Raw genomic sequence first — 16050 nt, forward strand, 5'->3', positions numbered from 1 at the left:
TCTTCCACTATTTTAATCACTACAGTTTAAGACCTCAACCATTTTAAATATCACAACTGACAGCAACATTAGACCTAGAATCTTGGCATTAAGGACTTGATTTTGCAGATCCAGGGACTCTACCATATACTAGAAAAAGATCATTCAAATAGACCAAAACCTCAAATTAGTTTTTGGACCTTCTCCTAACCCAGCTTAGTGCATAGTACCCATGCTGTGAGTGAATAACCCTTTCACACTTAGATACCACCAGAAAGAGAGAATGGCTACATATTTTTTATATAGATTTAAAGTGGCAGCACAATTTCAGCTACCCATGCAATAGAAAGAGACTATGCCCATTCATAAGATAGAGGAACACAGGATATCTTCTTCCAGAAGCAGGTTCTTGGAGTTTCTCTTGTGGGTTCCTCTATCTTGGCTAATCTAGACATTCATCAAGGCCCCTTATATCTAAGTCTTTTTATACACTCAATATAATGAGTTCTCTTGGTCAAAAAGTATGAAAATTTTAGTAACTTCTTTTGTATAATTCCAAAATGATTTCCAAAATGGTTGAAACAATTTATAGTTCTACCACTATTTGGTTAGCTGCCTGTCTTTCCATAGCCTTCCTTTTTCTCTTTCTTTTTTGTTTCTTTGTTTCTTCTTGCCCTCTGTCTTAGGATCAATACTACATATTGGTTCCAAGGCAGAAGAGCAGTAAGGGGTAGGCAAAAGGGGTTAAGTGATTTGTCCAGGGTCACACAGTTAGGAAGTGTCAGAGGTCAATTTTGAATCCAGGTCCTCTTGACACTGTCTCTCTATCCACTAAGCCACCTAACTATCCTTCTTCTCCCCAATCTTTCTTTTCTTTTCTTTAAGTTAATAACATTAGTGGCAGCTGTGTGGCTCAGTGGATAGAAAGCCAGGCTTGGAGGCAAGAGGAACTGGGTTCAAATTTTACCTCTCACACTTCCTATCTGTGTGATCCTGGTCAAGTCACTTAATCCCAATTGCCTAGCCCTTACTGTTCTTTTCTTTTGGAATCAATATTTATATTCTAGGTCTGAAGGTAAAGGTTGTTTTTTTTAAATTAATATTTATTTTTTGTTAACTGTACCATTAGATTATAAATTCCTTGAAGCTAGGGACAGTTTTTTGCCTCTTTTTGTATTCCTCAGCACTTAGCATAATGCATAGCACAAAGTAGGCACTTCATTGTTTTTTCAATGATTGACTGTCAGACACTTTATTAAGTTCTGGTAATACAAATAAAATCAGAAACAGTGAGTCTCTGCCCTCAAGGAATTTTTTTTTCAATTTTTTCCCCAGATTACATGTTGATACAATTTTTAATCATCATTTTCTAATCTTTTGAAATCTATGTTCTTTCTCTCCCTCCCCTTCTTTAAATAGTAGAGGGTTCTAAAGATTCTAATCAAACTGTAACTGAATTAACTGAAGCACGTGAGCAAACAACAGAATGGTCCAATGGAGAGGAAAATGCAATAACAGAGAACATTCAAATTAGCAGACCTCTTGGAGACAATGACACTGAAAGAAGGGATAGTATTATTAAAGAACATACCAATGACATAATAGAAAAGTCAATCTTAAATCCTTATGTCAAAGAATTCCAACCAAGAGCAACTGCACAAGAAAAAGCAAACACAAACATTATTACACCATCCTTAAGTCTCCATGATAATGCAATTCCGTTGCAAACTGATTATGGATTGTAAAATGAATGTTCAAAGCAACAAGAGAAGTCTGTAGCTGAAGAACAAAACTGGGATATGACAGCAGATCCACAAGAAAGAACAAACATACAAGAACCAAAATTTATCAACACATAACACAGAATTACAGCATACTACTGGGCAAGAGCTAGAAAAAGACTTGGGGAATATAGAAATCACCAAGCAAGAGTCAGAGCAAGACACAAATCACACAGAACCACTATATACAATGATATTTGACTCAGAAAGTAAGGAAGACCAAGAACCTTATGAATATATCAAACTTTACAGTCAAGATCACAAAGCTTTACAAGAGTGGGAGACATGATTACATTAACTCAAATCAAGAACAAATGATCCTGTCAGAAGAGTTAGTTCAGGGCATAGAATACACAAACTCATTAGAAAAAATGCTGGTGGCATTGGGAGTCAAGAATTATCAAGAACTTTATGAAAAGTTTGAGGTTGAGGAAGACACTGAATTAGGAGTAGAACAAAATATATACCTGATAGAAAACAGAGGAAGAAGCAAACAATGTAATGATCCTATCACACCTTCCTTTCTCTGACTTAGAACTTCTCACAAACTAGACTGTCAATTAACAAAATATATACAAGCTTTACAGACAAGAATAGCAGAATTGCATGAAATGGGCTTGATACAACAAATAGTACCCCTGGATTACAATTTGCACAACATCAAACCAGGAGACAAAGTATACTTAAAAAATTTCAATAGAAAATTGGCTACAGACATAAAATGGACTGGACCACACAAAGTATTGCTTACTACCCCAAAAGCTATAAAAATTTCAGGGAAAGATGGTTCTACTGTTCTCACATAAAACCAGAAAGATCCAACATCAATGTAACAGATATAAAAGAAGATAATTAGATAAAAGATAGTGCTGTGAAGTGAAAACAAGAAATGAAAACAAAAACTGATTAACATCAAAAAGTCCACCACAAAGAATCAATAGTGACACATAATGTTTGAGATAATGACATCCCAGCAGGCAAGCATACCCCAGTAATGAGAAGACAACTTTCCAGCTCAGAGGAAAAGCATCCCAGAGGAAAAGATTTTAAACCAGCCCAGAGGGAAAGCTTCAAGAAAAGCTGAAGAAACAAAGAGAAAAAGCTGAAATGGATAGCTAAGACTTTGAACTTTGTAAATTTGTTTAATAGCTATTAGAGAGAAAAAAAAAACAAAGAGAAAAAGCTGAAATGGGCAACTAAGACTTTGAACTTTGTAAATTTGTTTATATAAGAGGGCAGATGGAAAACAGGACTTATATGTAAGCTTGACTGTGGCAAAAGCATAAAACAAAATTAATTTCACATATTAGGGAAATAGCATGCAACACTACATAACTTGGAAGAAAGACAAGATCCATCAGTCAACATGAGAAGTGGAAATCTGAAGAAGCTTGATAAGTATTAATTCAACACAACACTATTAGACACAAAACACAAAATCACAAACTCACATATATTGTGAGATATTGTGTAAATAGACAAGTGTCTGAAATTATATTTATGCGAAATGTAAATATGTATATAGTTAGTTCCATAAGGTCTTAGGCAAAAAGAAAGACCAATAGATATTTCTATTTGACTGACATCAAGATTAGGGAACTATGTATATTTTTGTATTATATGTAAATAATCTCTATAAATAATGCATATACTATAATTAGGTTAGTAACAGTGATAGAGTCTGTAAATACTTAGCATAGCATGTATATATGTTGTACATAAAATTAGGTTATAGATTAGACTAGGGATTTAGAAAATAGTTATAATAAGTAGGGAATAGATTAGGAGTAAGTTAAGTTAAACATAGCTTAGACAGTTAATTATTCTTAGAAATAGACTTAAGCTGCATTTGCAGATAGTAAACTTTTAATTGTTTATTGTAAAGCTGATGCTGAAATTGTGTTTAATTGAAATATATAGAGATAAAAGTTTGTAAATAATTATAGATATATAAAATAGGAAAATATTTGTATTAGTTTAATTTAGCAAGAGTAAGTAGTATTAGTATTAAGATTCAAATTTCTTTGCAATGGTTTTGTTGAAACATTTATTGTACTGAATTTATTGTAAAACCTTAAAACTACCCTTATTCAAACTTTCCTGCATAGAATTCCTTAGAGTAGATAACGTTAGCATAGAATAGTGATAGAGTAATTGAGGGAAGTTTATTATTTTGGGAGGAATAGTTAGAAGTTAGATTTAGTAGCTTGGCAAGTATATTAAAAATAAGTGACCTTGGGAAGGTCACAACAAAAAAAGGGAACGATTGTGGAAAGGAAAACTGAAGCAAGTTTTGGACTTTCTGCCACTCAGGTGGAACAAACAACATTTGGAATGTTAGAGAGAAGATATTGACAAGAATGACAGTTGGTGGGGGGTGGGGCAACTTGGAGAGACAATTGGTCCTGGGTCTCTCTTCCTGGCCCTTGGACTGGAAGGAGTGTTCCCTCCCTATCTCTGGATAGAAGTACCTCTATTCCTGGATTGTTCCCAACTATGTGCTCTACCTGAATTCCTGTGATCATGTCATCAAACAAAAGGATTTAAGGGGAGTTGTTTGAACTGTAAGGCCAGTCTTTAGGGGCGTCAGTCCGAAGAGACAAGCCCAACCAGCTCTGAAGGTCAGAACCGTTTCTTCTTCTTGCTGTCTACTGCTAAAGACTTTGAACTTAAGAAAACTAGCACAGATTAGCATAGACAGGACTAAGAGAAACCCTCCACCAGACTGCAAGGCCTGGCCTCAGCTCAAAAGCTGAGAGAGACTCAAACCCAATCTAGGGAAATTCCAATTCCCTCTTCCCTGATACCTCCCAATCCAAACTTGTTATTAAAATTCATCTTTATTTAAATAATCACAGTCAGATAAGAGGACTATCATTTCAGGGGAACATAGAGGGAGCAGAACCCAAGGACAGTCATTCAACCATAGATGGTCCTTATTGGACCCCTGCTGGGCAAACTTGGTCCTAGGAGAGGCTTGTCCCTCAGGGGGGTTCATGCTTACCTGCTCTGGGGTATCTTCAACAATAATCAATAGAGAAGATACCCCCTCAGGCTATCATAGGTGGCCCATTTCTCGGGAACCCTAATTTCAAAGATAGCCTCTCATCAGGAGTATCTCCTTTTGCCCCACCAGCAGCCATATACCCTCTCTCCCTTCAACCCCTCCATTCCCTGTTATAAAACCTTCCTTATCCCCTGTATCCTCTATAATCCCTTTAATTAGTACACATGTTGATACAATTTCTAATTGTCATTTTTCTAATCTTTTGAAATCTATGCTCTTTCTCTCCCTCCCCTTCTTTCCCCTTTCCAAGACAGCCAGGTAAAATAATATAGGTTGTATATGTGTTATCATATAATACATATTTGTATGTTTATCATATTGTGAAAGAAATCACATATCACTTACATTAGAGAAAAGTTCATGAAGGAAATCAAATGAAGAATGGTATACTTCAACCTGCATTCAGACTCCCTCAGTTCCTTCTATGGTGATGGATAGCCTTTTTCAGTAGGAGTCTCAGGGGGCAGCTGGGTGACTCAGTGGATTAAGAGTCAGGCCTAGTCAAATCTAACCTCAGATACTTCCCTGGGCAAGTCACTTGACCCCCATTGCTTAGCCCTTACCACTCTTCTGCCTTGGAACCAATACACAGTATTGATTCTAAGATGGAAAGTGAGGGTTTAAAAAAGAAAAAAAAAGAGTCTCTAAAAGTTGTCCTAAATCCCTGCATTGCTGATAATAGTTAAGTCATTCACAGTTGATCATTTTATATTTCCTGATTTATTTTGATGGATATGAAATGAGATTTCAGTATTATTTTAATTTTAATTTTTCAAATTATTAGTCATTATGAAAACTTTTTCACATGAATTTGAGATTATATTTCTTATTTTGAAAACATATCCATTGACTAATTTTGTTTTGGAGAATGACTTAATTTTATAGGCTTAAATAAATTCCCTATACATTCTGGATGCTGTCTTTTTTTATCAGAGATGTTTATTTAAAAAAAAAAAAGGTCCAATCTAAGTTTTTTCTTATTCTAATTATATTGATATAAAGACTTAATTTTTTTAATGATAAATATGATCTATTTTGCCTTATCTAGTCTCTTTAATAGAGCTAAAAATCAAAAGCAGCTAGAAGTCAGAAGCCATCTGCTTCAATCCTCTCATTTTAAAGATGAAGAAATAGGGGATATAGACAGTAAGTGACTTGCTGAAGGTCATATAGGTCATAAATTTCTGGGTCCTCTAACTTCAAATCCATTGCTCTTTCTATGATACCATGCTAGCTGACCTCAGCATCAAGACCTGGGTTCAAGTCCTGCCTTTTCTACATATCAACTGTGTGACCCTGCTCAAATAACAACCTCTGAGTGCTGCCAGGCAACCCACTAAGATCATAAACTGCAGAGAGGGAATAAATCTATATAAATAGAGGAAATTTTTCACTGAGAATTCCCTATTCTAATGAAATCATAAGTCCAGGCAGAAGAAAGGGGAAAAAAAACCTCTTCCCACCTGTGTCTTATTATATACTTTCTCCTTATCTATAGTTATGAAAGAAATTACATTCAGTTGTAATTTTTAATATGTTACTTTTTACATTTATGTGAAGCTTACAGGGTCATAGCTGCCTCTACTATTCCTTCTCTTAAAAGGAGGAAAAAATAAACACAAAGAGACAGAGAACATGGTTTTGTGTTCATGGGTTATGTTAGACTAGATGGAGAGAACTTGAGACCTCTCTTCCTCAAGAAGCATTTAGTCTATCTTTCTCAATGAAATGTGGTCATGGAGGAAAGTACTGTAAACCTTAAAATTTCTCAGACTTATGAATGTTGGAAATTTCCCCATTGGGGAATCTTCTACTTAAAAAAAATTCCCTAGCAGATGGTGAGAACTCTACTTGAGTGTGGGGCTCCTAGCTATGGGAGTGTCCCTGCTCCACCCTACTTAAGACTGCTTTAGGACAGAAAACGGCTTGCTAAACAATGAAAGTACTTTGATCCATGCTTATGGAAGGGACAGGAAGTTCTTTGAGTCATGACGTTTTAGAATTGATACAATGGGATACTAAGTACCTATAAAGGTGGGGCAACTTGTAAACTACTTAAACCTAAAAGGGTGATAACTTATTCAGAGGTTTTTTCTTAATGAAATTTGTTGACACAGCAGCATTTTTTTCTGACTTACTAAAGAGATTAAAACTACTCAGCTGTGAATTCAAAATGGGAGGTCCTTTAGAAACATCTACAGTGATTGGTAGATGTAAGGACTTAGGGGAGGTGACAGAGGAAATTTTGCCCTTAAAAATAAGAGCTTGGATCTCATTCAGGGATCTGGATTTCTGACTCTCATTCTGAAGGAGAGCTCCTTGAGGAGCTCCTCTGAGGGGCTCTGTCCCTCTGGGGTAGGAGCTCTGGAGGCTTTTGAGAGAGGCCCTTTGAAACAATCTCTGGCTGGAAGACTCTTTGAGGAAGGATGCTGGCCTGGTGTCACTAGTATCCTTGTTTAGTCAGAACTTGTGGTGAGTGTTAAAAAACTGACTGATTTCTCTTTTAAGACTCATGTCTAGGCCATATTGGCTTGAGGCCCTTCATACTTATTCCTTTCTTACTCTCTCTCTCTTTCTTTGATTACTCATTGTATTGTTAATTAAAATCTCTATAAAACCCAATTGACTTGGGTATTTGAATAATTGGGAATATTTCCCTGGAGACCACCTTATATTTGATTTAAAAACCCAAGACACTATAGTGAAACATATTTCTGCGGTCAAATTTACTCACCCCTTCTTATATCTATCACAATTTATATCTTTCACTATTTTAATCACTACAGTTTAAGACCTCAACCATTTTAAATCTCACAGTACGAAGCTTGCATTGGGCTTTTTAAATGTAACTCAGTTCCAGTTCAGCAGTCAATTGAAGAACCATTTGGAGAATGTCTACACATGCTTTAAAGTCATTTGGAGATTTTATTACCTACATGGCTTATGCATGCTCAAAAGGACTGGTCCTGACCATCCCTCTGCTACAAAAGTGATGATGCGTTACCTGTTGGTCAAGCTGGTGATGAAGAACTGCTCTACACTTAGCTAGGCTGGTCCTTGGACAATAGGTACAATCTCTTGCTGGGATTCTACTCATTGCCTTTTTGGCATTTGTGGTTCTATGGCATAGCTTTCAAGAATCTAGGTTCATGCTATCCACAACCAAAGAAGGAACTGTTAGAATCTGAGTGCAGATGGAAAGATTTTCTTCATGAGATTTCCATCGTGTATGTGACATGTGCCTCTACCATGACATTAGCAATCTGGAAATATGTATTTAATGAAAGAACTAGTAGACCTATATCAGAATATTCACTACCTTAGGGAGGGGGAAAGGGAGAAAAATCTAAATTTTAAAATGTCAAAAAACAATTGTCAAAAAATGTACTTTTACTTATAACTGAAAAAAAAAGAATCTAGATTTATTTCTCTATCTTAAGGCAAATCATGCATGACCCTATAAAGAAGTGATGATAACAATAATAATAATAGCTTTGTTAACAGTCATTTATATGTTGTTGTTAGTTCTTTTTCTAAGTGGGTCAGTCACATCACCAGAGGGGTGTCATGACTTGTGTATAAGTTGGATTTAAAGTAGCCAGATTTGTTCAAGTCTTTGGCCTTATTCTTTCTTCCAGAATCACCAAGGTTCAGTGGCAAGACAAAAGTCAGGACAACTGATGATGGTCCCGGAATGCAGTGGATAACTGGCTTTTTCAATATCTGACCAACCTCTCAGTGCTTCATAACTGCCTTCATGGCCAGTGGTTCTCATTGGCCCCATTCCACCAGGGGGAGACTTCACATGCTTGGGAGAGACATCTCACTAACTCACCTATGGGTCTGAAGCAGTTGTTACTGTCAACTTTGCTTAGTTTGTCTACTCATATAATTTTACCAGGGTGATGGCCACAGGTGAGAATTGGGGCAGAGATAGATACAAAAAGTGTTTGAGCAGTCCTGAAAAGGGCTTGGCAAGCCCTTAACCCTATACTTCCTCATTTTAGGTGGTTAAGTGGATAAAGCACTGGACTTAGAATTAGGAAGACTCATTTTCCTGAGTTCAAATCCAATCTCAGACATTTACTGGCTGTGTAAACTTGAGCAAGACACTTAATCCTGTTTTCCTCAATTTCCTCATCTGTCAAATGAACTGAAGAAGCAAATGGCAAACCACTCTAGTGTCTTTGCCAAGAAAACCTCAAAATGGGGTCAGGTAGAATTGGACACAACTGAACCAGAAAAATCCAGTTCCTTAAGAAAAGGAATTTATATGTAAACATGAACAGACAGCTATTTGCTGTTTTGTATCTAAACCACTGACCGGATTTATGCATGAAATCATTTCATCTGTGGCACTTGGATTAGTGAGATAGTGATAGATATAGAGATATAGTAAGATAGCAAAATATATAGAGAGATATAATCTACCTTATCCCTGGTATTACTAGAGTGCTAAAAATCTTCATTAATCTACAATAGGCCTTAATAAATGTTTATCAAATACAAATAAATACTTGGATTATATTTAAATAAATGAGTATATTCTGCTCACATGTTATATTTTGCCTTTATGAATCAGTTTGGAACTTCCCTTTAATAGACTTTATTGTAATGTGCTTTTGGGTATGACTTAACAGAAACATTTAGCCAGGTATTTCATGCCTTTGAGCCGAGGAATGAGTGAACATTTGTTCAGGATGTTGTAGGTAGTATTCTTTTTTAGATACATCTTAGATTAATAGACCTGTGGATCCTTTCCAATCCTTAGATTCTATGAGTCTAAGGACTGACTGCTCTTGAGTATTTCTGGACAATTTAATTATGGATTCATAAATCTAGATCTCAAAGGCTTCAACTACTTTCATTTTATAAGTGAAAAATCTTAGGCTATGAGGTTAAGTAGCTTGCCTAAAATCATATGCATAGTGAGTGCCAGAGGTGAAATTTGAATCTAGGAACTCATTCAAAAAAATAGTGCTTTTTTGCTATGCAATATTGCCTCTCAGAGCATGATGAGGGTGGGATCAATTAAGAAAAAATTATTAAATGCCTTCTATGTGAGAAGTGGTGAAGGTACAAAGAGAAATCTAAATAATTCCCTAATCTCAAACATCTAGTTTAAGGGAGAAAACATTTACCTACCTAAATATATGTAAAATAAAGAGTTTTTAAAAATTTGAGGGGGGAAAAAGCACTAGCTGCTAAATAGATCCCAAAAAACTTCATGAAGAAGGTTGTGCTTGAGTGATTTTAAAGGAAAGAAGGAATTCTAAGAGGCAGTGGCAAAGAGGACTTAGGCAGTGTAATGACACTGAGGCAGGAAATAGTACTATTATTGCTGCATATATAATAATAAGGATTATGGTTTTTGGTTGGTGGGGAGAGTGCATGAAGGGGAAAGGTAGATTGGAGCTCATTTGTTTTTGTTTTTTTTAACTCTTACCTTTACATTTTTTGTATTTGTTCTATGTGTAATTCAGTATTGTTGTTGTTGATTTTTTTTTGGCCTTGCTTCTGCTTCATAGATTCTTCAAGTTAAAGTGTTAGACATAAGTATTTAAATAGAAATAGAAATAGAAATAAAAAGGAATTTAGTTTAGGGATTTAGATAGGTAAAAAGGAATTTAGTTTAGGGATTTAGATAGGTATAAAATTACTTAATTTTGGTTTCAGTGGTTACACGCTTGCACAATAGATTTGCTATTGATAATATGAAACAAGAAGTCTGGTTTCCTGAGATATATTGTGACAAACCCTCCTCTCTGGTTTCTTCAGAGAAATCATACTTTTTTCATTTTAATATTTTTATTTTTTACCAATTATACTTGATATTAATTTTCCACACAAGTTTTTCTAAGTTATATCATTGGCGTTATTTCCCTTTCCCCTCCCAGTGCTGGTAGGAGATTCGATCTGGGTTATAAATGTATTATCATGCAAAATATCTATCTATATTTGTTTTTTGTAAATGAGTAGTCTTACAACCCCCCCCCCCAAATAAATCCAAAATGTGAAAATGGTATGCTTTGATCTGTATTCTGACTTTAACGGTTCTTTCTTTGGAGGTGGATGGCATTCTTTATCATAAGTTCCTCAGAATTGTCCCAGATCACTGTATTGCTGATAGTAGCTAAGTCTATTAGAGTTGATTATTACACAATATTGCTGTTATTGAGCACAATGCTTTCCTAGTTTTGCTTATTTCCCTTTGCATCAGTCCATGAAAGTCTTTCCAGCTTTTTCTGAAATCATCCTGTTCATCATTCCTTATAGCACAATAGTATTCCATCATTATCATATACCACAATTTGTTCAGCCATTCCCCAATTGATGGGCATTTCTTTAATTTTCAATTCTTTGCCACCATGAAAAGCAGCCATAAATACGTTTGTCCAAGTAGGTCCAGAAAGGACACTTTTAAAAGACTTGTGTAGGATAATTGTCAGCCAGGAAAAGATCTCACACAGGCAAAGTATTGGTGTCTCAGAGCAAGAATTGTCAAAATTGCTCCTTTTTTTCTGTTAAGTGAAGGGATTGGGGAAAACTGCCTCAACAGGGACTTGTTTAAAACTAACAAGGAGGAATAACTTCTCTTCCGGATGTTTTGTCTGAACATTGCTTAAATATCTGTAGAAGCAGGTTGGACCCAGCCCACTCACATCTGTTAATTTGTCTTTCAATTTATATATATATATATATATATATATATATATATATATATATATATATATATATGTAGTTTGATCTCAAAAGAAGTTTGTAACATTTTACACTTTTACATTAACTAGCTAATCAGTTAGAGAAGTGAGTATAGTCAAACAATAGATCTGTAGGGACTACATTTAAGAATTTTGTATCCATCCACTATTAATATCTTCAAAAGGATTAGCCTAACTTAAAGAAAAGGTTAGAGGTAGAGACTTGGATTTTTGATATGATAGAATTTAAAGTTCAAATTTCATACATATATATGTATGAAAATAGCCTTCAAATAAAAAAATAAATATCAGTCTTCTGGTTCAGATCTAATGTAAATAAATTGTATACAAAACAATAAATATGTGTTTTTATAAATAGATATCTCATAGGATAGGAAGGAAGTAGAAGAGAGACTTGGGCTACTCTACTGAAAGACTTACAATAACAGCATAAGAGAAGATATAATTATATCAGCCAAAACTTCACTAAAGCAGCTGCAGGAAGGAGAGCCAACTGACAGAATCCATATTAACAGAAGAGCTAGTTTGTAGCAAAGAAACATAATCCTTTAAATGGTCTTGTTATAGAAAAGTAAGAAATGTCTGATTTGGCACTATTGTGATAAAAAATATATAGCATGAAGATTTCTTAAGAAAAGAATGATATCTCTTTAATTTGGGGGGGGGGGGAGTCCAGACCTGTGATTTTATAATGGTAAAGAGACTCCATCTACCAGTGAAGATCAGGAACTGTTCTGTAATTTATGGCCCTTAGAGAGTGACCTTGGGGCCCTGAGGAGTGATGCCCGAAGTCATACATTTTCACTGAAGTTTTAGAAAAAAAACAAGGTTCTCCTGGTTCTGCTCATTTCACTCTGCATCAATTCCTGGAGATCTTTCCAGTTCACATAGAAATCTTCCAGTTTGTCATTCCTTTCAGCACAATACTATTCCATCACCACAAGGTACCACAATTTGTTTAGCCATTCTCTAATTGAGGGATACCCCTCGATTTTTCCATTTTTTTTTTGCCACCTAGGGTATAAATATTTTTGTACAAGTATTTTTCATTTTTATCTCTTTGGGGTACAAACTCAGCAGTGTTATGGCTGGATCAAAGGTAAGGCAGTCTTTTAAACCCCTTTGGGCATAATTCCAAATTGCCCTCCAAAATGGTTGGATTAATTCACAACTCCACCAACAGTGAATGTGTCCCAGTTTTGCCACATCCCCTCCAACATTTTGTTTGATTATGCTCAAATCTAGGCAGTAATCTCACCCAGATACTTCTCCCCCAGTATTTCTCAGGATGTAGTGATGTTATACTGCCCTTGTGAATCTTCAATTTTCCATATAAGGCTTGAACTTCAGAATGGCTTTGACTTTTCACTGCCTTCTCTAAGACAGTTATTTTGCCCACATAGGCACATCTCCAACCATGCCTCTTTACTCTAGACCCTTATCAAGCCTACAACCACAGGCTCCAGATGACTCAAAAGTAGCAGAAGGTAACCTTAGCACCTCATTGACAGATTAAATGCAGAGTGGAGGAAACTGGGATAAAAATCCAACAGTATCCTCCTCTGCTACCTCCTGTTCCTTACCTTAGAAACTTTAGCAAATAGGAAGCTAATACTATAGCCCTAGAAAATCAGAAAGTCCTGGGAATGAATTGTGGAGAAGGGAAAAAGCACCAAATAGCCCAGCTTGAGCTGGAATGGGAGGGAAAAGAAATAATCCATCTTTGAGGCAATTGATTTAGCAGAGAAACAAATCTCAAGATGAATATCATCAATTCTCTACCAATACCACACTACTTGCCCTAAGAAGCTTTGGCACCTGCCTCTCTGATGAATAATATCTAGGAAGTCAGTTCTATAAACTGTACCAGCTGCTTTGGGAAAGAAAGTTCCTGGAGTTGGCTTCCAAAATTCAAAATACCTTGCTCTTTCATTTCCCCTCTGTTCCTCAGTTTCTTGCCTCTATAAAATATGTAGTCTGATTAGATGATCTCAGTGTTCTGTTCCAGGTCTAACATTTAATTATTTGTCTGTGGTTGCCTAGGTACTGCGAGGCCTTGTGACTGAAGGGAGTGTTATACATTAAGCTGGCTCTAGGAAGACTTCTGTTGATAAGTTTTTTTTTTTTTAATCTCACCTGGCTATATGAAAATATGTTTTGTAGGACTTCACATGTATAATCAATACTATAGTGCTTGGGGAAGGGAAATACAGGGAAAGAATTTGAAATTCAAAATTTTAAAAAATGAATGTTAAAAATTGTTAATGCTAATGGGACATGTTTAATGAATTTTTAAAAAAAAATTTGCTCTAGGAATTTCCTTGGTCACTGGCCAATTTTTGCTATACCACAGTAAGATAGCATGCTTTCAGGAAACAGAGAAAGTACTATTGAAACTTCTCCATGAATTGCTGGACTCCTTAGCCATATTCTGTTTATGAACAGAGAATAGAGGACAAAGGCCAACACTGCCCAAATGACTCAGCACTGAACTGAAAAGTTATTTTGATTTTCAGACTTTTCGAAGAGCAAGACTAAAGGATAGAGACCTTAAACCTCAGTATCTAAGGAACTTTCTTTCTAGTGAAATATCATGTTTTTATCTTTTCCTAATAATTTATTGTTTCTGTTTTCTTTTCCTTTCTCTAATTAGCAGTTTTGTGAAAACTTACAGAAGGAAACTTTGATTCTACAGTATCTGAACTTAACAAAACTATCCTGCCTCACTTAAAATTTTTTTGATATCTTTTGTATTTGTTATCTTACTTTTGAAGATATCTCTTCCCCGTTCAAGACATTCCTTGTTATGTTTAATAAGAGGAAAAGAAATCAATTCTACAAAACTAAAAAATACACCGTCAGACACTATATATAAATCATCTAACCCATACCTAATTTCCCATTTCTGCAAAGAGTACTTCTAATACTTTAAAACATTATTAATTAAAGATTAATTGTGTATGGAGGACATAACATAAATCATCTCTAAGGTCTCTTCTAATTCTATGACCCTAGTAAAATCATCCAAAATGGATAGAACTTTTTTTAACTGTAGTTTTTTTGATTTATAAAAAATAATTACAAATAATTATTTTTTTATTTGGAGGAATTTTTGACAAATTGAAATTCTTTAGGTGATAAAGTTTAATTAATAGATTGATAACATAATGTAAAATTTGAAAATAACATATTCTTGGTATATAAATGAGAGATTCTAAGCTTTATGAAATAGAAAAGCAGGTTAAAAATAAAACTTGAACATCTTGCTTATATTAGTAAATTGTTTATCTGGGAACTGTTAAATGGTACCTGGTATTGCTTTAATCTGGCTAAGTTCCAAGTATTATGGAATCATCAGGCAGGAACATTTATAATCAATTATTATTAATCAACAGGTAGTTATCAAGTCAAGCATTGTGCAAAACATTGGAAATATTACAAAGAATGTACAAAATCCCTGCTTGCAATGAGTTTATGTTCCAGTAAGAAAAATTCCCAGCATTAAAAAGTATAGAATATGTAAAGTTAAAATACAAAGTAGCTCAACACAAGGTAGTTTGAGAAGAAAGGTACTGGTAGTTTGGGGTTAGGGTTTAGGAAAGGTTTCATGCAGAAGATATTATCTGAGATTTATCTTAAGGGGAAGAGGTCTGTTAGGCAGAGGTGGAGAATATACATTCTATGCCTAAGGGACAGTCAATGTAAAAATACTTCCACACATAGAGAGAGAGACACCCACACATACATGTATAACATTTCTCTAATTGTGTAGGAAATGAGAGTGTCCTGTACAAGGAACAAAAGGGAGGATTAGTTGGCTCCATCACAGAGTATGGGAAAGAGAGCACATCCCCAAGCCCCTTTTCTAACTTGCAATATCTTTTTCTCATAATTGCCACTGTGAGGAGAAGATGGATTGGAGAGTGATAAGAATAGAACCAATCAATTCAATTAGTAAATTATTGCAATTGTCTAGGTGAGAGGTGATGAAGACCTGAACCCTGTTGGTTGTTGTGTGAGTGGTGAGAAAGGAACAGATCAGAGAGATGTGGAGATACAACCAGGACTATGAGGGGGCCAGCCTGAAAGGGATCTCAATAGATCTATTTGGTATAATTTCAGAGTAAGCATTTATAACTTGGAAAGTGGCAAATGCTACAAGTCAGTTCTTGGTTTGTTTGTTGATTGTCTAGACTTTTAAAAATGATGGAGAAAATGTTAATAATAATATAGATTAGAAAATGTTAATAATATAGACTAAACTTTAAAGTTTCTTTTTAAAGTGAATACTTTTTTAGGGGGAGAGCTTATTCTTTAATATTTACCAGTACACCCCTGGGAGGAAGCAACAAGACTTGGCTACCAAATGGATATTGGAGAAGGTCAGGGTAAAGAAATTGCCAACTTGGGTAACTGAAAATGATGGTAACTCATGTGAAAAGTTTGGAGGAGGGGCAGGTTTAGGAGTGGGAGATAATGAATTCTTTTTTGGACATATTGA

Source organism: Monodelphis domestica, chromosome 1 (genome assembly GCF_027887165.1).
Source record: "Monodelphis domestica isolate mMonDom1 chromosome 1, mMonDom1.pri, whole genome shotgun sequence".
Classification (NCBI taxonomy): Eukaryota; Metazoa; Chordata; class Mammalia; order Didelphimorphia; family Didelphidae; genus Monodelphis; species Monodelphis domestica.